Here is a 21,803-nt window from a genome sequence, read left to right on the forward strand (position 1 = left end):
TAGGGAATGTTAATGTAGGCTGTGAGGGATTGCATGAATAAAATGTTATTACGCATTAAAATAAAATTGGAGTGTCTTTAGTACCGAACATGCCTCTATGGTCATTGCCAGTCTTTCCCAGGCAGTCTGCTAGAATACATCTTAGAGCTTCGAAAACTGCAAAGATTAAAGCATTTGGGGGTTTGATTGAGGGTGACAGATTCTGTACATTCCTCAAGCTCTGACAATCAAATGTCATTCTTGTACTGGAAAAATATACCTCCCAGGCAAACATGCAGGATTGGACATGGTTTGCCATGACCAAAGATATAGTTAACAGCAGTTAGAGTCTTGTGGGCAGATGAGCAAAATGGGGCTATGTTCGGTAGTGAGTGGGGAAAAACTGTGGCATAACCCCATGCAATGGCCCAAAATGTGAGCTTTCGGAATTTAATAAGTTACTCTGTACATTGTATGTTTTTGGAGACTTCTCAGAGGTGTCCCTAATGTCGGGAAGACAGAGACAATCTTATGCTTACATATTGGACCTGCCCACTGCTGAACTTGAACTTTGCTGAAATATTTAATTTCCAAAATGTAAATGTACATGTATTTATATAGCGCAAATCACCGACATGGTATCTAAGCGCTTGCTTAGGGAACCCGTCCTGGTATTCCCCTGTGAGATACCCCGGCAGGGTATCCACAAGGTGAAAGCCAGGCATCCCGCCGCAAGGGGCTGTAAGGGAGATTAAGCAAGCTATTGCCCAGAGTTGCAGAGTGTGACCCGTGAGTCGAGTAGGCACTGGAGCGAGAATTATCGAGTCTGTGGAATTTTAGAGCCCGAGACCTGCCGAGGCGGGGAATTGAACTCTGGTCCACGGCCGATCTCAGCTTCCGTGTCTGCTGCCTCTAACCACTGAGCCACACTTCTCCCTAAATGTAGATAATATTATAATATTTAAGCACACAGCCCTCCTACTAGAACCTACTAGTGGAACATCTGAATGTCAAGACATGTATAGCTCAAATACAATCTTTCCCTGATGCTGCTCCCACGTTTTAGAACTCCTTACCCAATCGCTCGAGACTAGCGCCAGACATCTCTCTTTCAGAAAGCAACTTAAGACTTTAATTATTGGCCAATACTTAACAGTAATACCCTCTTCCCCTTTAAATCTCTATCCCCTCACTCAGTAGTTGCATCAACCAACCACTTTCATGTTTCATCACGGTACTAATAATTATGATTCTTATTCCGATGAAATTGGTTTCATTTGTATGCGTATTATGTTATGTAATATGAAACTATTATTGTAGTGTAAAGCCCAAAAATACCATTCGGTGAAGAATGTTACTGGTCTGGCACTGGCTCTGAGCCTTAGGGGTCTCCCTTCTGGATCTTCTTCCGAGATGTAGGCGTGGAGTGGGTTATTAAGCGAGCGGGTGGGAGCTGAAATTACCATGTTTGTCTGGATGGTGCCTCAAACTAGAACATCTGTGAAAGGACCAGGTTTCTGATTAAGCTAACTAGTAAAATTGACATCAGATCCCCATGAGCTCCTGTGAACCACTTTCACTACAGACAAGAAGTGGCAGAATTTTGACTGAATTCGAAAATACCCTGATTTGCTACATGATAATTGATGGTTTGGTACTATAATTTGCGGTGTGACCTACCTGCCAATAATAATTATTTTAAATTATACAATGGGATGTGTCCACCTGTGTATATCCATATTTCAACATTTTTAATAAATAGAATACGTTTTAGTGCTTGTAATTAATTGGACCCTTGCTGTACTTGAGGTGATTTAAAGGTGGGCTACCATAATAATCTATACTTGTGGCATGAGTGCAGATCTTCATGGGAAAGATGGTACAAGACCCCTAAAAATGCAACCGTTTCATAGAGGTTTTGACAAGAACTGTGATGGTTAGGTGTTGATCAAATAGTAGATTCCAAATGCTGTTTTATATCCCACTCATTATTTAGGAGACTCAACAATTTGAGCTCTCTCTTTTTCCTGACATGTATAATAGTTAAGTCTTTAGATATAGAAAATCATCCTCTTTTTGGCACCCGGCAAGTCAGAAATGCTCTGTCTTGCCACCTTGAAGTGTTGCAGGTTTGAGCAGCATTGATAGGCAGATACATTGGTGTTTCAGTTCACATGACCTGGGTTGGGTGTGGATTGGCTGAAGATAGATGTGTTGTTTGTGATGCATGCTTTTCTGTGTGGTTATGCAGATACATTGATGTAGGAGTTCACATGTCCTTGGTTGGGTGTGGATTGACTGTAGGTATATGGGTTGCTTGTGATGCATGTTTTTCTATGTGGTTATGCAGATAAATTGGAGTTTGAGGTCACATATCCTGATTAGGTGGTGGATTGACTGCAGCCATATGCTTTGCTGTGTGGTTAGACAAATATACTGGTGTTTGAATTAATCTGCCCTGGTTGGATGTGGATTGGCTGCAGGTGTCTACCTAGTTTGTGAAGCATGCCTTTCTTTGTGATTATGAGTTTCAGCTGCCAGTATGTTCAGTACCAGAGTTTGATGAAGGAAATCAAATTGTGATGCAGCGGCTGAAATCACATATGCTGTCCTAGAAGCCGCACCTTTGTTTTTTTGCTGTCATCTTTCTTGCGGGGCAGCAACAAGAAGAGGTGGAGCAGGGCCATCTCCTTTGTCTTGTACTGCTGGAAGTAGAGGTGCCTGTTGCTGCTAGGATTTGCTTGATGGGCTTGAACACTTGCCATGAACTCTAGTGAATTTTGATGTTTGATTTTTTATGTACTTAGTGCTAGCCTACTCATCACGGGTCATAGACTGCACAGTAAACTTTTATCTTTACCCCTATAGCTTCTTCCTAACTGTTGTCATTAGACCCTCGCCGGGTTTTTGGTTTAGGCTTGTTGTTGTGGGGGGTCTATTTTTGACATTGAAGCCTGATTGTGAGGGCTCACCTCCCATTTTGTTGTGGAGCCATGAGGGTATGAGGATACTCAATGGAGCAACAAGCATGGGGAAAAAGAAAGGGTCTTCCACTGAAGCCTTGCCCTGGCTGCCACGCCTCATATCTCCACTGTAGAGGGATTCCTCCAGCACGCAGTGGTGGTGGTATCTAAAGAAACTGAGCTGGCAGAAAGAAGGCTTTCCTTATCTAGGTGCAGCCCCCCTACTCATCCCTTGCTCACCTGACCCTTGAAGTACCCATGATGCCCCACAGTTCAAGTGACCAGGTTAATCAGGGAGAGTGCCGGGGGTGGTTGTGTTGGGACATACTCAGTTCCCTACCCCCTTATCCCCGGTGACTAGTCCTAGATGCAAGTAGAAAAGGTGAGTTCCTATGACAACCCAGCATAATTCCAGGTCAATGTGTCAGCTCAAACTGACCCCATTCCCATTTGTGTGGAGGAAGACCTATTTTCTAGCAGAGAGCTACTAATTAGGTTTAATACATTTCTAAATGAGAAGCTTGATCCCATTTTATCTAGACTCACCTACATTGAGGACAGTGTGTAGAGATTCAGACTCACATAAGCCTGTGGAGGAGGCCGCATCAGGAGCAGAGTCCCCCAAATGCAGAATTGAGTTTCACTAACCCTGGTCATCTTGTCATGGATCCTAGTACCAGTGGCTCGCCTGTTGCAGGGCTTCTAACAAGGAGGCCAGCACGCGTATTCTGGCTCCTTCGCTTTCTATTAATCCTGGTGCTGTGCTTAATTTGCCACCTGATGTGATTCCATATGTTGTTGTCATAGGTGTTGTTCCTCCTCGCTCCAAACTACCTACTGAAACCTACCCTGAACTTAAAAACAAGGTGGTGCACTGGCTAAAGTTGCACACTCATAGACGTTGAGGGTTTGTGGAATCCATCATAATGGCCCAGAGAGTTAGTTGTGTTGGATAACACAGGAAATTATTGGCGGTGGATTGTGTGGTGATTAATTTTAATAATTCCCAGATCGCAGCAGTTCTCCTCTGCTCTACCCTTCCAAAGGATATGTGACCTGCCCAGTATAGTTGCCCTACTCTTGGGATTTTCCTATAGACCTGCAAGGGTCGGCTGTCCCCCTGTGTCTTAGGCCCGAAAGGTAAGCCTCCACTAACTAGTGTAAATTTAGCATCCAAGCAGCCCCCTCCACGGTGCACCTCAGACAGATTTCCCCACTGAGTGACTTGGAGTTGTACACCTGACTGGGCTCCCATGATTCCCCCTTGCCATCTCTGGCCTTCCCTACGTCTCCAGCAGCCAGCCCACTTTCTTCTACTAGGTGAAATCTCCTGTTGTGGAGCATTGCAGGACTTTCTGACAAGTTTTTTTGCCCTAGCTGGTTGCAGTTGGTGAAGACCTATTGATTCATCTGCCTCCAAGAAACTGGGAGGTTAAGAACAACTTTTTCGTGGAAGGTTATACTTGCTGTTTTCTTCCAAGAGAGCCCTCTGTGGCTGGGAGTGCTTGGGGGGTGAGAGGGGGGTTTGTTCACGCTCGTTGCAGTTGAGCAGAGTGGATATATTTGTGGCATGGGCTGGTACACTCAGATGATGCAGGGATTGTTGTTGCCATTGCTGGACTCCACTCTGTTAGACTTAATTAATTTCTATAATGTCAGGGTAGGGCATGACATGAACACCTGTTTCTTCCATCTTAATTTGGCCCTGATGCATTTCGAGAGGGCAGAACAGGAGGGATCAAAAAAGGCTCACAGGAGAGTATTTGTGTCACCTATGTGACTCACCCCTTGGACCAGATGTCTCAAAACCAAAGCGTTTGCTTTAGAGGGGCTGCACTTTTCCCATTCCAAGGAGGGTTGTGAGCTTGGCCCTATTCTGGACTAACATAATTTGGCATTCATCCTGGAATAACTGGTAAACGCCCCCAATCATGTAATTTTTCAGACCTTAAAGGGCAAGGGCTATACATTGGTTATTGATTTTATTTTAATTTCAGCACAGCTGTTCCTGCTTATTTTTAATTTGAACATGTTTCCTTTAGTGATCACAATCCCCTGCCCTTATCCTTGGACATCCTTACAGCCCCACGGCCTGCGCTATGGGGGCTCTCAGGGGGCTTTCTCTTGTGGATCAGGATAGAAGCCTTAACTGGTCCCCGGTGGATCCTCTGTGCCTTAAAGCCTTCATTCTGTCACGTGCATTCAGGAGTTTGTCATTTGCCTGTATATAGACGCTGGGAGAAAGGAAATATTGCAAGATTTTGATGATATATCCCTGGGTACTCTTAACCTTAGCATGGGCCCCCAAAACCCAAAATGGTTTGACAGGGACTGTGTGAGATCACTGTGACAGATTAAGTCTGCACTCAAGCAGTCTTCAAGGGATAGGAGCCTGGATACGTCATGCAGGTGGGCCTATGAGCAAAGCCTGGACACTCGTAAATCTACTCTGTGGGAGATAGCTTGGGAGGAGCTATGTCAGGCATGTGCGAGTGTAGATAGCTCTCTCTTTCGGAAATTGGTTAATAGGCCTTGCTAAGCAGACAGAAATATGTCATCATATTTCTGAACAACATTGGATCAACCACCTGGAAGGTGTTTACCAATAGGGGATGCGGGGGGATAATGACACAGCAGTAGAGGTTTTATCCAGTGCCCTTGTAATCTTTGCCTTGGAAGAAGTTACTCAGGGCAGCATGGCATTGTCCTGCAATAAGGTCCCGGGACCAGACAGAATTCCCCCAGATCTGTTCAAGACTGATTTGGAGATTTGGGGGGCTCCTTTGACTCAGGTCTTGAATGCAACCGTTTGGGAGGGGGGCAATGCCCTTGTGGTCCACTACCGTGATTGGTTCAGTCATTAAGTAGGGTCACAAGGACAAACCCCAATGATGTCACCATATCTTGTTAATAGACACGGTGGTAAAGGAATTAGGGAGGGTAATTCTGAACAGGCTGTTGGAGTGGGCAGAGGCGAATAACATCATGAGTGATGTCCATTATGGTTTCAGGTCCGATAGGTCCACCTCTGACCAATGCTTGAATCTCCATCTTAGCATCAATAAATACATGGGTGCCCAGTCCGAACATTTCCATTTAGCTATCATGGACTTAACATATGCGTTCAAAATAGTTAACCATGTTAAACTCTAGGCCTTGTTCTTCAAAATGGGGGTTGATCCGAAATTTGGTGGCCCTTTTAGCTAATCTTCATTCTGTCACTTCCCCCTCGGTGCACTTTTCACAGGGTGCTACTCACACCTGGTCATTCCCCACTAGTATTGAACCGACTGGAGTCTGCTCTCCTCACTGTTTCGGCAGACTGCCCTAGGGTTTGAGCTAGATCTCTCCCAGTCTTGTTATACGCTGACTAAACTGTCCCTAATGTCCACATAGCTCGGGGTTGGATCTACTCCTAATCAAGTTGATTTCATTCTTAGGGGACCTGTCTGTAAACTTTTCTAAGTCCTATATTATGGTTGTTGCTCCAAAGCTCACTAGCAGTAAGACTTTTAAGATGGCTATTCACATTTTGGGTAAAGTCTCTGCTTTACTCTCTCTGGTGTTTCTATTTACCCTAAAAACAGCTGGAAGCCGTTAATTAAGGGCAAAAGCTCTGCGTTAATAGAAACTGTGTTTTTTTTTCTAGTTTTGAGCATAGGCTATGTTCCCAGTCACCAAGGGTCCTTTTTAAAAATGTATTAGTTCAATTGTGTGTCCCAGCTATGGTACGGAAGTGAGGTCTAGGGCCACTCAAACTTAAGCGAGTTCATAACCATGGAGAAACAATTTTTATGACTGGTAGTGCAGGTTACACACTCCATCCTCCCATTTTCCATGCATGTAGAGCTTGGTCTTGGTCATTTGATGGGCATAGTGGCCCTCAGCCCCCTATTGTACTGGATCAAGGTGTGAACCAGGGAGGAATTAAAGACCAACCAGATGATCCTTGCTGATTGTCTCTCCCTTGACCTGGTGCACAAAATTCCTGTGGATAGCCTATGTGAAGGCAGCCTTTGCCTCTCTCAGGAGAGCAGATATCTGATCTCAATTCTTTGTACTCTCGAGAACTGCTTTACTGTATCTTGGATGCTGCACATAAAGCGGCTAAAGGGCTACATTTTAAACATTTTGTTTCTGGTTATTTGTTGATTATTTGTGCTTCATTATTGTTCAGTAATATGAGTGATTTGACTCACAGCTGCAGCCGTGCTTGATAGCTATTCGAGGTATGTATGTTCTTACAATAGGCATCTGGGGTGTCCAGTTAATGGTGTGCTAGTGAACTGTTGTGGTAATGTCATTGTTTTGGGACTTGTTCCAGCACGCTGTGCTCATGCATGTTCACCAGTGTACTATGTTTTTTCTTCGTGGTTTATTGATTAATGTAGCTTAATTTCTGACCTACTGTAGCCAAATGCGCCGCCAAATTTCCACATTTTATCTATATCAAAGGTCTTTTCTTTGATTGTCAGGTGAGGTCACATGCACATTTTGTGACGTCTCTTTTAGGCAGAATATCTATTCAAAATATTGTTATGATTAATAGGTGGCCGATACTGACAGATACATTCCTGCAGCAGAAGCAGCTACTGTTTTTTTGTGTATGTGCAACTTTTGTTTAACTATTTTTAGTGAGGTTGGGGAAGGTACAAAGGACAGTAATATGTTGATGTTTTATTTGTATCTATGGCTCCTTTAGATTTCGTTGTCCACCATTCAACATCACAATATTTACCTATTTTTAATGGAACCTCATTGGATTATGCTATTTCATACAGTTATAGCTCTATCTAGAAAGAACATCAATTCAAAATAGAGCCTCTTTTTTTAAAACACAAGAGATTTTTTTATTTCAAGCTTCCCTTATTCCTGACGAAAGACAGTTTTTTTTTTTTAATAAAAAAAGGTACACTGAGAGTTGCCAGTGGTGCTCTGGACCACTGCCTACTCTCCATGAAACTTTTTTTCAACATTCATGAAGACAAAGATGTCCAGAGGGGACCTCTTATATTTTGAGAAATGGGTACCACACCGGCTTAGGGCAAGGAAACTTTTCAAAGGGTTGCCACTGAAATTATAGTTGCAAAACATTGATACATTACATACCAATTGAGTATTTGGAACGGACTTCCACAACAGATCTTCCAAACAGCGAACCACTACACACTCTACATCCCATTTTAGGTGTCAGTAAAACCTTTTAGACAAAACCATTTTCTGCCATCACCAACCCTGATTTAGAGTGTTTCTGGCCAAAAGAATGGTTAGTACATCTGGTCCATAACTCTTAACTTATGATAACTCCAATAAACACACATAAAACAATACATTAAGGTGCCAATCAAAATAAAAAGGGCAAAAAGGGATGTGTTCAGTGCTAAGGTGGACAGTGACAAAACAGCTCTGAGTTAAAATATGCTGTTTTGTATTGAGACACAGGTGCCTCTCTATTACACTGATTTGTTCTTTTAAGTAACTATCCCTAGTGCTGCATATGCACAGTAGCCAGCTCAATCAGTATTAAATGTTGGCCAAATTCACATTCAGGTAAAGCCTTCTTTTTTTATTACCTGAATCTTTCAATTTACTAATTTTCAATGATATATTTCACCCTTTTCATTACCTGATTATTAGCTCAATCTGCATTAAGATTTAGTACAAGTACATTTATCCTTAAGCTCTTGAGTAATTTTACTGATTTTGGCTATTCACCATTTACAAGCGTAAAGTTACTCAAACGTGTAGACTTAAATGTCCCACCCTCTGAAATAGGGGACAGAGTCAGTAGAAACGTCAAATACAATAATAACGTTTCTATCAGTAGTGCATTTATGGCAACACTGGATATTCTGCAAACTTGGTGGAAACCTTTGAAAGATTTAGTTTAAATATAAACCAGTGTTAAAAATTACAGCATTAATACATTTGTTAAATTAGAAATGTCATTCTTTTGAATGTATATTAAATTAAAACATTTAATTTTTTTTAAATCACAGCTGAAGCAAAATAAAAAGTATTTTATTGGCTACTAGAAATACTAAATGTACTATATATAATTAAATACAAGTAATTTAATTCATTGTAATAAATAGTCATGTAACATTATTTTTACATTTAAATAGGTCAATACAGTATTTTATTTTATTTGAAAATAAAGGAATAGCATAAGTCAGTGGTGTTGCAGTGCCAGTGCCTAACCATATGCAGTGCTGGACTTACTCAAGTTCTGAGCTTGAGTCCAATTTCAACTGTTTGGAGTCTTTTGGCTCTAGTAACTATAGAAGACCAGTTTGACAATAGCAATTGCCCTACTTTATTGCTGTTTGACCCTCCCTAAAGCCCCTTCTTGTCCATTCCAAACCTGTCATTAAGCCCTCCCCTTTCGTAATAAGTATATCCAATTTTTCAGCTACTCCACCCGGTCCCTCCCATATTTACTACTAAGGGGCTGATTCCGATGTCGGACGGACTCAGGTCCGTTCGACATCGGTCAGGAGATGTAACCGACCGACCTGCTGTGGTCGGTTACTGCCCTGCTAGTACGATGCGAACGAACCCTGTTCAGTCGCATTCGTATAGTTCACAATGCAAGCATGCATTCTGACCGGAAAGAATGCTTGCAATGTGAAATGCAGGGGTGCAGTTTATCCCTGCACCCTGTGGCTGGCACCCCAAGGCGACTGCCTCCGGGTGCAGGGATCAATGGAGGGGCACCATAGGTGCCCCCAGGCCACGATTCGGCAGCCTCACACCTATGGGGGTCCTGTTGGGGGCCCCCAGAGACAGTTTCCGACTGCCTTTTTGTGCCGGACACACTGGCACGAAAACGCAGTGAAAAACTGCATCGTACTCCCTCGGTCGTGAAGAGGCGACCAGGGAAGTACTGGAGGATTTCCGGATGACAGATAGGCTCTCTGAGCCCGTCGTAAGCCATCCGGAAATCCGAGTCAGATTCCTTTCCGACCGAGCCCATCGAAATGGCTCGGTCGGGAAAGGAATCCGTCCGACACGTACCGATTTGGTCGAAAGGGCTCCGAACATGGTTCTAAGATGTATACCAATATACATTTAGGTCTTGCACTCATCCATGTAAAACCATTGTAAAAATATTAAACAATAAAGTTGAGGTAAAATTCAACTGAACAGCTATACAAATCGATTTATGAAAATGCAAATTAAACAGATAGTTATACATAAAATATTGCCGTTATTAATATAATATTTCTAATAACAATATTAATATGAATACTATTATTATTATTAATAGTAATGGTATTATGCTTAATAATAATAATAATAATAATAATAATAATAATAATAATAATAATAATAATGACAATGGTGATGATGATGATGATGATGATGATGATGATACTAATAATATTAATATTAATAATAATAATAATAATAATAATAATAATAATGATGACATGAATAATATTTGTGATATCTCTTAATTAGCCTAAATATGTCAGTAGAACATTAGTCAGGCTTTATTCTCTGCACAAAAAAGTTAGGAACAGTGGAGGCATACACCTCCATATGTAGGTATGTGAACATTAGTAGTATTTAATGTATAACTATAGATTGCATTTTGTAAATAGGCCCTTCTGACACTTATTGTAGATACAGCTTGGTAAAATATATTGTAAAATGCAACTGCAGTACTGTGAGTAATTTAACATTTTAAAAAAGGCTTTTTTTCACATAGGCAATGAGCAGGAGCACTGGTAGTTCACGTCCTACACAAGCCTACAAATCATTGGACAATTTTGTCCTCTTGGCCTCATATACTCACTGATGCTCATAGCCTAGTTAATCCTGTCAGATAGCTGGTGGAGGGAGTTCTGGAACTGCCAAGGATATGCCTAGCCTTTTAAAGCTGTTATAAGCGGTGTCTATTGTAGGCTAGTGATTCTACTAAGATGCCAGATAGGTAAGTGTCACCACGCTCCCACTCACTAATGTTGATAATGCCTATGCTGTAGTGGAAGATTGAAAGAAGTGGAAGATTGAAAATCCTTAGCTATTATGGTGAAAACAAGGGTAGTGTTAATGTCTGCTTTGTCAGAAAGGATACCCCTCTTGGAATTCGCTTCCTGTAATTGTGGAAGACCAGCTCATGAATGAACCATATCTCAAACATTTTGGTCCATATTTACTAAGTTTTCACATAATGCCATGCAACATCCACATTTGCTGTGCGGTGTTGCAGAAGAACACAACACAGTAGAAAACACAAAAAACATTTGTGCTGCACTTGGCATGCTTCTGATATCATTCCCTGTGCTGGCACTTATACAACGCTACTCTGTGTACCAAGCAGACTAACATGATGGTGCAAAGGTGTTCCTTCCCAAGCATTGAAATTGTACTGAAGGCTTACCCTGCCTATCCAAATTCCTATGACAAACTCTGAGGGTTCCTATGAATTAGATATGAGCTTTTTTTTAAATGACCACTGTAAGAAATTGGGGTATTAGTTGAAGGACGTGGGTACCCACCACAAGAAATAACCACAATCTGGGTTAGTGTGAACCCCTAAAGTCACTAACTGAACCTGGCCCCAAACCCCTTATAGCTATGGGATAGAGAATAAGGGTTTAGCTTAGAGGCAATATGTACAATAGATATGCAGTATCAAACAAGTAATAAAGATATAACACAACAACCAAGAGTTTTCAATAGGGGGGAAAATGCCGGACAGCTAGCAGCTGCCCACGCTCTCGCCAGGAGAGAAGAGGATATGCGACCGAGGTGAAGCGCTGATGGAGTGACCGGGACTTTGTTGAAGGAAAGGAATCAGGGGAATTTTTCACCCACAGACTTTAAGGTTCCTGGAGCACGTTTCTACTGTCCGGGATTAGCGTTGCAGGTGGAGAGCGGCTGGGCATGTCCAATTGTTGGGACAGTGCTGCAAGACGTCTCAGTGACGCCATGGAGGGAGAACGCTGGAGGAGGTGCTGCCCAGGAAGTGAAGATAGTTCACAGGCTCACTTCCAGGTTCATCTGGAGATGGAGGAGCAACTGCACTGGGAATAGCCTCTCCAGGCTTGGGCTGCACATTGAGGTGTCAGTTTCTGCATGCCTGGGTTTCAGTACAGACGGCAGCAGAAAGCAAACCATCAGCAGAAGGCTATACAGTGGAGAAGGAGAGTTGGAAAAGGAGGGATCCTTCAAGTTGATCTCACCTCTGGTAGGAGAGAAAAACTGGGTCTGGCCAGTGAGGGAGAAAGCACAAGAGGCACGAAAACCAAATAGATGCAAGCTAAGGAGTACTGGGGGATTTGGGGTGGGTACTCAAAGAACAATTTTCTCAGCATTAAACAGGGAAATAAGTGGAGGCTGCTCCTCAAAAAGTAAAAGTGAAAGCCACAAAGGAAGGCAAGAAAAATCTCTCTGCACGTGACGAAGTGGGGACTGCACCCAGCGTATAGTCACAGGAGTTATTTGGGACCTTGGGACCTTTCAGTCCTAAGGATTGGGTAATATAGCCCCACCACCAAGACTTAAGACCCTAAAGATAACCCCCTGTCTCAGATCTTCTTTTAAGTTGAAGGAAAAAAGCTCTGAGTGTGAGAAGGGCTCTATCTCCCGACGCCCCAAACAAAAGTTTCCTCCGCTGAAGCATTAGATCTCAAGCCCACATTAATGCCCATCACTGCAATGGGTAAGGAGTTCAGGGACACACCAAGGGTTTTGGGTCAAGACAACAGTATGAAGCCAGGTGAGTGGCTCAAATCCTGATGAGCTAGAACCGATACCAATGTTTATCCGAAAATGACGCTATCAGTGGTTCAGGCATGGGAAGAAACTCAGTTGCAGCCATGAGCAGCAAAGAGTCTAGGTGGCTAGTAGAGGTGGAACGAGAACTCAACCTTATGCCCCTTTTGCTGGGAAAACCCCAACCAGGGTAGATCTCACAATATCTTGCTGAGAACGATTCTCAGACCAACCCTTTGGAACTGATAATGAACTCTATTGCAGAGGAAGTCAGAAATGGTTTTGCTACATCCCAAGCAAACCAGGAAGAGATTCAGAGAGTCTGTGATGGGCTTTCAGAGAAGATTGAGTCCTTACCTCAAAGGACAAATGCATTGGAGTTCTCAGTTGCAGACCTAGGGGAGAGAACAGCACAAGATAGACAAGATTTGAACAGTCTAAGGTTGAAATTCAAAGCCTCCCAAGTCAAACTGTAATCCTTAAAGAACAATGGAAGGCAAATTAATATCAGTTTACTGAATGTACTGGAAGGAAGTGAGAAGGAGGATATAAAAGCTTTCATAGTTGATCCCCTTAAGTCTAGAGGTGTTTGGAAAGGCTTGGCAGAAGTTCTGATGCAGGACATACAAAGGGTCCATTGACACCCTTTCAGGAAGGTCGCAAGCAGAACAAAGCCACAAAGAATCTTAGTGAATTTCCTTGCATATTAAATCAAGCACAAGATTTTGAATACAGCCTTAAAAGCAGGAATACTATCTGGGATGGGATTCTCCTTCAACATCAGATCCGATATTTCACAAACCACGTTGAACAGGCAATGGGAGCTAGGGAAAAGAATGGATGAATTAAAATAGTTAGGGGGGACTAACCAGTTAAAATTTCCAACTACCCTCCAGGTGATGATAAACAATAAAATGTATATAGATCATGATGAGGCAGACATATTACTAGAGAAGATTAGGTTGAATCATTGTCCCAGGTAATGGAGTTAGGGGTGGTTCACTTTTTGTGCTTTTCTTTAGAGATTTGACTTATCTCGCAGAGTTACCAGTGCCTTCTTTTTTTGTATAAGTTACTTTCTTTAGGACTCCTTTACTTTTATTGTGGTTTAATTTTAGTTGAATTCCCCTTGATCCCTGGTAGGGCCAAAATGGCTAGGTTAGCCAAGAAGTGTAGGGATAGGGTTCTCCAGGAAAGGGTGGGGGAGATAAGAGAGGTATATGGGGTGTACTTGGGGGGGTAGAGCATAGTGGTAAAAACCCCCAGAAGTCTTAGATCCTTAAGAGTCCTCTAAGAATATGAATCACCACAGACAAAAATGGAAATAGCTTGGAAAGGAATCCAAATCCTGTCATGGTATGTTAATGAGCTACGGGCCAAAAGTAAGAGAACAAAAGTTTGAGGGATGCCCCAGCCCAAATGTTATTCTTCAGGAGTTCCATTTACCCGAAGTAGAATGCTTAGATACCTTCACAAATCAGAATTGGGTTCAGCAATTGGTGTGACAAACATGTCACATGAAAAGAGTGATTATCTTAACCACAAAGAGAACAGACGTTTCTATTTTAGACTGGAAAGTGGAGGAGAGGGAAAGATGGGCCATTGCACCCATGAAAATATATGGCAGGTTGTACTCGCTGGCAGGATATTATGGCCTAAACATAGATGACATAGAGCCTTTGCAAACCATGAGTACAGAACTGATCAGTTCTCTTTTCCTGATCATTCTATCTGGAGATTTTAATGTAGTGATTGATTATCAGTTGGATAGATCTTATAACAGTAGAACAAAGTTATGCACGAAAATGCACACAAATATCAAATCCCGTCCAAAACGATTTGGCCCATGTAATATTTGGAGAGAATCGCATGCTGATAAGAAAGGATAAACTTTAAACAACAAGAAATATAACCATCACTCGCAGATAAATTATTTCCTTCTAGACAAGTCTCTAAAAGTAGACGTTAAAGAAGTGAAGCCCTTAGCCGCTCATTTGTCTGACCATACAGTGGAGTTTTAGAGTTAAAAGTAGAACCAGGAAGAAAGCTGAAAAGATGGACATTAGATCATTCTTTATTAAATTATCAGGCCATAATAGATACACTAGGAGCAAGAACAGTTGAGTTCTTCGAGATTAACAGTACATTAGCAGGTAAACATATAATTTGGGACACGTTCAAAGCAGATGTATAGGGGGGTTCTGACCCTCCTATCTGCGCAAAAGGCCAAACAATATAAACAGATGTTAGAAGACTTGGAATACAAGATAGTAGCACTGGAAAAAAGTGTGAGAGCCAATGTTTCGGGAAGAATCTCTGGGTAAGTGGTAAAATTCAAGATCATATACTTGGTCTCACTACTATTCTGGATAGTAGGGTGAGAGCACGCGGGGAAGCTAGTAAACTAGCATACTTTGAATGTAGCGAGAATGAGGGGAAACTCCTAGCATAGCAGACCAAGGCAGACCTCACAAGAAATGAAATTAGTGATATAAAATGAAGGAAAACAGGAAATAGTTCAAGAGAACTTGTATACAGAGGATATGTGTATCTCAGAGTATCAGGTTAGTAGATGGTTGAAAGGAAAAAACATAGGAAGACTTTCAACAGAAGATAAAGAACTTTTTGATGAGGAAATGACCCAAAATTAGGTACTTTTAGTGATTGAGAAGGGAAAAAAGGCAAAGCAGTCGGGTCTGATTGGCTTCCTATCTAATTTTATTTAAAACTAAGTGATATATTATGCCCAATATATTGATGCAACTCTTTGTAGATATTTGGTTAGAAGAAACCTCATCCTCAAAATCTTGGGAGGAGGCAGTAGTTACTTTAACTCCTTAACCGCGGCGGTTTTCCCGCCGCAATGCGGGCATTCTAAAGTGTGGGCGGGGCTGCGACGGCCGTTGGTCGTGCGCAGCACTGGGGAGGGAGTGCTAGCATGGAAGGGGTTAATACTAAAACAAGGTAACGACCCACAGTCTTGGGAATACTATAGCCGAATCTCACTCTTGAATTGCGACTATATGGTATATATTAGTATCCTGACTAGTAGACTGAGTAGCGTAATAGGTCGGTAGATAGCAGAAGATCAAATGGGTTTCATGAAAGGGAGATTTATGCACCATCTAAGCCATGAGTTAATAGGAACAATTGACTTGGCAACTGAAAGTAAAACACCTCTGTTGATTATAACACTAGATGCTACTAAAGCTTTTGATAGGGTGAATTGGCAATCTCTCTACATCATGCTGAATCACTATAACATGGGTAATAGGTTTTGCAGAGCCATATGGGGTATTTATAGGGATCCATCTGCAAAATATTTGCTGAATGGGAAACTTACATCAAGCTTCAAGATAACAAGAGGTACTAGACCGGGTTGTCCCCTCTCCCCATTGCTTTTTAATTTGTACATCAACCCTTTTGTTGAAAAGATTGGGCTAGAACAGCAGATCACCCCATTTTCGTATGGTGCTTGGTCAAAGAAAGTTTCCTGATATGCAGACAACGTAATGGTACATAAAAAATATCTGATACCAAGACTGGAAAGTTTAGACTTCCTGATCGAATAAATTGGGAAAGTGGATGGATATGAGGCTAATACCGCCAAGGCTGAGGTGATGGTGGTGAATATGGAAGAGGACCATAGGTTGATTAAAGGGGAAATAACATTCTTGGGCATAAGGATGGAATGCTCATTAGGAAAATTGGCAGAATTAAACTATCATGAAACAATGGCAGATATGAATACATTATTAAAGTTGGTTCCACCTTTCATTACTGATATTTGGACGGACTAAACTAATAAAATTGGCAATACTCAAGAAATGTACTTTGCTTTTTAATATGATACTCCTCCACTTTAAGAATATGTGGTTACAAAAGCATCATGGTAGGATAGACTCATTTAGACGGGCATCAGAGGGCTTAAGAATCGCAAGAATTAAATTGCGGAAGAAGTTTGACAGAGGTGCCGTTGCACTGCCAGATTTTCAATTATATGTGTGGGGTTTACAGCTAAAAAACTTTAAATTTTTGCTTTCAGACACGGGAGGGTCAGGGAGTGACCAGCTTTGTGAGACCATGTTAAAGGAAGTTTTCATTCGAAGACCAGAAGTATTTAAAAGAAAATACGAATAAAAGTGTTGTAGGTGGCGGCCCAATTGCGGGCACTGATCCAGCCTATAACAAACCTGTGAATTTAAGAGAAGCAGGTATCACCGAATGGGGTCAAATTTCCCTAGTGGAGAAGTGTGGCTCAATGGTTAGAGCGGCAGACCCTGATGCAGAGTTCTAGCCCGGGACCAGGGTTCAATTCCCCGCCTCGGCGGGTCTTGGGCTCAAAATTCCACGGACCTGATAATTCTCGCCTCAGTGCCTATTCCAATCATGGAGTCCCACTCTGCAACTCTGGGCAATAGCTTGCTTAATCTCCACAACGGCCCCCACAACGCTAAGGATTCCTGGCCTCCACCTTGGGGGTGCCCAGGAGTGGACACCTCACAGGGAAAGCCAGGATGGGTTCCACAGCGGTATTCGTACAAGCGCCTTGAGACCCTTGCGGGTGAGAAGTGCGCTATACAAGTATCAATTTACATTTAAGTGGGGCAGTTATGTTCTTGGGAACAGTACCAACAAATAACCAATAAGTCAGTGTCCAAGTTTAAGTTTCTCCGACTACAGAGTTGGACCCGGTCAGTGGAAGAAGGAAAAGCTGGAACCAATGAACTGGAAGAACATTTGTTTAATAGCCTGCAACAAATGAAAGTGGTGGCAACTGGGTATGAGATAATTATGGGTAACTCAGAGAAAGGGCAGAGTACACTGAAATACCAGGTGAAAAAAAGTCAAATATAAATCTCGATCAATTCTGGCAAATACTTTTTCAGTTAATATATAGGATGGCCAAACCAGTATATTTAAGACTGAACCATCTTTCGTCTCTCCACAGCGCCCATTGGACACCAAAAAGGCTAGCGAAACTGAAGGGGTCCAATGAGGTATAGTGTAATAAATGTGGCTTAAAGAACACTGTTGACATTGATATGTTTGTATCCTGTCCCAACATTCAGGATTTCTGGAAGAATGTATGTAAGTTTGTGAATGACCTCTTGCTCACCCACGTTCAGGTAAGCTTTTAATTAATTATCTTTGGGTTGTCACCTGAAGCTAGAGACGAGTTCAGGGTATGGCAATAAATTGATGTTCTATCTAATGTTACTGGGAAGAAGACAGATCTGTAAATACTGGATTCACTCAGCATCCCCTTTAGAATCTGAATGGCTTGAATCAGTATTGTATGTCTATAGGATGGATTTCAGTCACTCCTCCTAAAAAAAATGGTTATGTTCTGGAAACACTTTACAAACTGGGTAGAAAGGAACGAGGGAAGATAAACATTCCCACAGTTAAATATAATATTGAAATGAGCTGGCACATTGTCGAATGAGCCCGATGATCACAGCCACCTGGGTAGAAGAAACATTTATCAACACCTTCTTTCCAAAATAATGTCATCTTGAAGGTCCATTGAGGGCAACCTACTAAGATGGAAGGGAAACTTTGAGGTTTTCAGTCTGAACAAATATGGCATATGAAGACAAACAAAATAACAAGAAAAATCCCAAACCAATTAGAATTTACTAAATTAAATGACACAAAAATGAAATGACAAAAAAATGTGAATGTGAAAATAGCACTAAAAAGCTGTAAGCACAATATGCAGTCATCTGGTTGAGTTTGATCGTTTCCTAGGTTCAAGATAAGGCTGACTGTGATGGAGCACGGGTTGAATAGAGAAAAAAGATTTGACACGATCAAATGTTTTACCTTCAGACCTGGGATCAGATGTATGAAGCACTGGTCATAAAATATGAGCAAACTTCACTAATAGGACATTTCACAAAATACAGATTCCTTGTATCAATGAGGTTGGTTGCAGTTTGCCACCCAATTGGAATTGCAATCATCGCAGGGATGGCGGCTTGTTGAGGTCAGCAGACTACCATGCCTGTGATTGTTTTAAATAAAGCCTTTTTTTGTAAGTTTCACATTTTAAGAGTGAGCAGTGGTCTATGGGACTACTTCCTACTCTTAAAAAAATGTCTTTTAGGAGTCACAAATGGAAAGTAGTCTCTTGTCGACTCCTTACCTTTCGTGGATAAAAGATTAATGTTTTTTTCGACTGGAATTCGGTTGCAAAAACATTAATACATACCAATTTGATTCAATATTTAGAAGGGATGCCCTAAACATGCCCCTTCCAAAGTCCAATTCTGTATTGAGTAGCAAACTCAAATTGTGAATTGGTAATCTGTTACCAAATTGCAATTTGAGGTTTGCACATATGAAACAACATTTTTGCAATGATAAACAGCTGAATTCTATGAAGAGAGCTGCTTGTGTCTGCAAATATCTTCAGTGGGGCAAGGCAGCAGGCTGTGACCAAAAAGGGTGCCATGTCATTAAATAGCCACAGGACAAGGTCTCAGTGAAGGCATTAACTTTTGGTGGGAACAATCAGGTTGGGAGAAATTTGAATTTCACACCAATAGAAGTGCCACATACTTTCCAGCACCTTTGCCCAGTAGAGATTTCTGCCTTCGTACTTTGTCTTTTGTCAAGACTCACTCCAACAGAGGCAAGCAGCAGGGACAAGACAAGACAGATCCAGTTGGTACTCGTCACTTGGGCAGATGTAGAAAAGGCATCTTGCTGCTTAATATGTCCCCCTTAACGGTAAGCCAGCCTTAAGATTCTTGGAGTCCATATCATTGTCCTTGGTACTAAATGGAGGCGCAGCTCCTCTCCCACTGGGATTGAAACTGATCTACTGGGGGTAAAACAGAAGGTCCCTGCTCAGGTATCACCTAACATTTGCCCTTAACAGGATAGGCCTCTTTGAAGTTAATTTAGTTCCTGGGCACAGTGCCGATGGTCATCCTACCAGAGGATCAGAACAACTCTCCACACCCAAGGTCTTTGTCTCTGCTCTGGAAGCAAATTTGATCCTCATGAAGGGGGCTATTCAGCTGCCAAATAACAGTACCTTTTCCAACATATTTTTCACAAATCCAACTTTGACAGTGAATAGGGCTTGTGACAAATATTTGACATTTAACTTACAGGCCCTGGGTACATTTTGCACAATATAGTTGAGACATTTAGGTAAGTTAAATATGCCAATTAGGGTATGCCAATTTCAGCATGTTGAAAGAAGGAGCACATTCACTTTTCCCCCTGGTTGCGATAGGGTAAAGTGCACTGAGATCTCGAACTTAGCACAAACAGTCATGACAGAAATGTGGGTAATTCACTGCAGAAGTTGGCTATTTTCGACAAACATATTTCCCCTTGTTTACTCCTGCTTCTAATAGGCATTGTTTTTTGATGCCACGCCCGGTCTCACTATTTATTAGCTCAAGCTTTGTGTTAAAACCTATAGGTGTTTGTGGTGATCTGCCCAAGTAAATCCCCCTTGATGAAGGGAGGCACTAAGAGGTTCAAAGCAGTTTAAGTGCTACTAAAAACCTACCTTTCCAGCTCCAAATACATTTAGCTCTGTTTAATAACTAGCATGTGCAGTTTTGTGCCAACTTGTGTCATGCTAGCTCTGTCAGAAATCTTAATTAAATTTGGGACTGCATTTCAAGCGAGGCAAAGGCCTTACTTGAAAAATAAAGTCTTCATGTTCGATAGGTTAATCTTTTAGCTTTTTTCTGGCGTGCTCTTTTTCATTACACATTTATTTGTACCGATTTGCAACTTACTCCCTAGGTTGCTGAATATATAAAATCTATGCAATAATATCCGAAATCCTGTGAGCGCTGACTTTTGAATTTTGTGTTCAGGTTTTGCTCCTGGGCATTGCTGTACAGTGGCTAGTTTTTCTCATTAAACTTTCACAAAACACAGCTGGCTTCTGCAAAAGCTGCAGATATGAAGCTCTAAGTTTTAGTCATAAAATAGCTTTGTGCAATATATTGTATTGAAGTGTTCCCCGACATTTATCGTAAACAATGAGGCGTAAACTGAGCATTTTCAAGATTTCAGCGAGGGTGATGAGGCAGAATATGGCTGCCACTGACTTGTAAATGATACATCCCAACAGATTTCTAACAATGTTCTATATTTCAAAACGAGAAAAACACAACAAAAACACGTTGCTAGGTGTTAAAAGAGAGATGCAGCACGCTTTATATCACCCAACATACATAAAGCCAAGACAGCATAAGATATTTTATTTTTAAACATTAATTAGTGGCAGGCGGTTCACAATAGTTGCGAGTGTTTTGGTGCCATCTTCTGGTTTAAATTCGGTTTCAGGATAGAAATTGTAAATTGCAAAAAAGTATCTGTTCACAGTTGGAAGCACTACATTTTTGGATAGTAGTCAATCGTTGAAAAAATCTAATTTTATAACAGAGTTTATTGCAGCGAGATAAAGTTTGAGCATTTAAAACTTCAATATTACAAAACTGGCTAATTGGTTTCAGGCATCATTATACAATGTTGTTGCGATTTTGCAAGGATTTTTTTCAGCATCGTGACTTTAAAAAGTATAAGGTTTAAGAATGCTAACATGTCATTTAAATGCTGTAGGTGTAAATGTAACACATGAACAGGCAAAAACAATAGATACAACTTTTAAATGCTATGTATGCACTGCCCGACCGGCCATTGTTCTATTCTTACATTTCCCTAGTGGGCGGCATGATAGGAGGTTGGCTTCAGAGGAAAATCGCCCACTAGCAAACAACCATGCACTTTTGACCCCATTCTAGTCGCAGGCTCCTACAGCGTGGGGCCGGTTTGAACATTGTTGCCCGGGATGATTTTGGTTCTCAGCCTGGGGTGATGCTTTGGCAAAGTCAATAGGTCTAGCTTTTTTATGAGAGATGGGGCTTAGCAAGAGATGGGCAGCTTTGTGCTTGTTGCTCACAGATTTTCTAGAAAGAATGAAGCTACGCCTGGGGCTACAACAAAATGGAAGAAGGTACTAAAGCACCTATGCTGACAGATTGCATTAGCAGAGTGAGGCGGTACCCTTGAAGAAGACAGTTGATGACGTTTGAGTTGAAAATTATGTACATAAAAGGCATAAACTGCAGCATATTGCATAGTATTCACTTTTGT

This window comes from Lissotriton helveticus, chromosome 2_1, assembly GCF_964261635.1.
Source record: "Lissotriton helveticus chromosome 2_1, aLisHel1.1, whole genome shotgun sequence".
In the NCBI taxonomy this organism is placed as follows: Eukaryota; Metazoa; Chordata; class Amphibia; order Caudata; family Salamandridae; genus Lissotriton; species Lissotriton helveticus.